Source organism: Alexandromys fortis, unplaced genomic scaffold (genome assembly GCF_014885135.2).
Source record: "Alexandromys fortis isolate MF-2015 unplaced genomic scaffold, M_Fortis_MF-2015_v1.1 scaffold_14, whole genome shotgun sequence".
NCBI lineage: Eukaryota > Metazoa > Chordata > Mammalia > Rodentia > Cricetidae > Alexandromys > Alexandromys fortis.
In genome coordinates, this window is record NW_026067910.1 from 1,486,423 (window position 1) to 1,488,081 (window position 1,659).

Here is a 1,659-nt window from a genome sequence, read left to right on the forward strand (position 1 = left end):
GTGTTGTGCTTGGTGGTGAGGCAGATAATTCTTGGCCTTAATGCCACCTTCTTAGGAAACAGGGGAGAGTCACGGGGAAGGAGAAGCAATGTGTCCCTGACGTGTAGGGGAACAGAGGTTGGCAGGGATCCCGAGCAGCCAGCTCTCCAGCTTCCCCTGAAGGCAGAGGTGGAGAAATAAGAACTCGGGGAGACTTGCTAGACTATGTACACCAGCCTAGACTTTTACAGCTTCACTCCTGGCCAACGGTTGAGGCCACCCCCCGATGGGCCCACTTTGCGCAGACCCGAAGGGTGTCTGCTGATCTGTATTGTCCATTTGTCCTGTAACATTCAGAACTAGTTTATCCTCAGTTGTGGCTGAGTGTTAGCCCTGGTTCTGTAAACCTGCTGTCTTAGCTGAAGGAGGAACTTTGTTTGTTTTTGTTTTGTTTTTTAGTATTGAAGTGGAAAGAATTCATCTTAGAAGACAGGCTCTGAGGAGAAGGGTGCTCACTTTAAAACCTGTGTTGGAAGTCGAGTGGTGGTAGCTCACGCCTTTAATCCCAGCACTCAGGAAGCAGAGGCAGGCGGATCTCTGTGAGTTCGAGGCCAGCCTGGTCTACAAGGGCTAGTTCCAGGACAGGCTCCAAAGCTACAGAGAAACCCTGTTTTGAAAAAAAAAAAATAACAAAACAAATAAACAAACAAAAAAACCTGTGTTGGAAGCCACACTCATTCCTGCAGTCATCACTTTTGCATTTGTGTGACCACAGTCATCACTTTTGCATTTGTGTGACCAGAGAGCTGACAGAAGCAGCTTAGGGAGGAAAAGTTCCTGTGGCTCACAGTGTGGCGGGTTACAATCCATGTTGGCCAGGAAGGGATGCTGGGCTGACTCAGTATCATTAGGACTATGTGACACAGAGAGCTGTAACTTGGACCAGGAGGAGAGACCTCAGAGAAGTGACAGCTGAAGACTGCCCTCCTTTCCTCTTCCTCCAGCCAGATCCCTCTTCTGCAGGCTCCACAGCCTCCAAAGCAGGGCCACAAGGTGGGACCCCCTGCTGAAAACATGAGCCTAGTGAGGCATTTCAAATGGAAACCATAGCAACCCCCACTAGAGTCCCCTCTGATCCCATGACAGGTTGGGGCTTCCTCAGGAGAAAGGTGCTTTTCAGATGCACCAATCCCAAGTTTTCCTTTGGAGACTTCATGCCTTCTACCATCCCTCCACACTGATGGGAAGCAACCCTCCTGGGTGAGCAAAGCAGCCCCTCTCAAGGCCTTTCCTCTTACTCTGGTCCAGGACCTTTCCCTAGTCCCTGACCCTGGAGCATCTCCAATGTGTTTTCGTGTACTGGGTGGTGGCCGCGCTGAGACTAAAGAAAGTCACTGTGATGGAACTGAGTCTTCAGGTTGTCACTGTTTGCTGTGACAAAGCTGTGACTTAGGAGCGTCACTGTCCTCTCTCGCCTGTGCCTGCTGAAATCCTCAAGTGAATTCTGAGTTAGTCAAAATGATGTCAGGGGTGAGGCTAATGACCCGGTAATGAAAATCACGGTCTTTGGGGAAAACTGAAATACGTCACAGGTCTTAGGGGATGGCTGTGAGTGTCCCCTACTGCCCACTGGGGACTTGAACAGCACTGGGCATGGTAGGTAGGGAAATTTTCACGCTG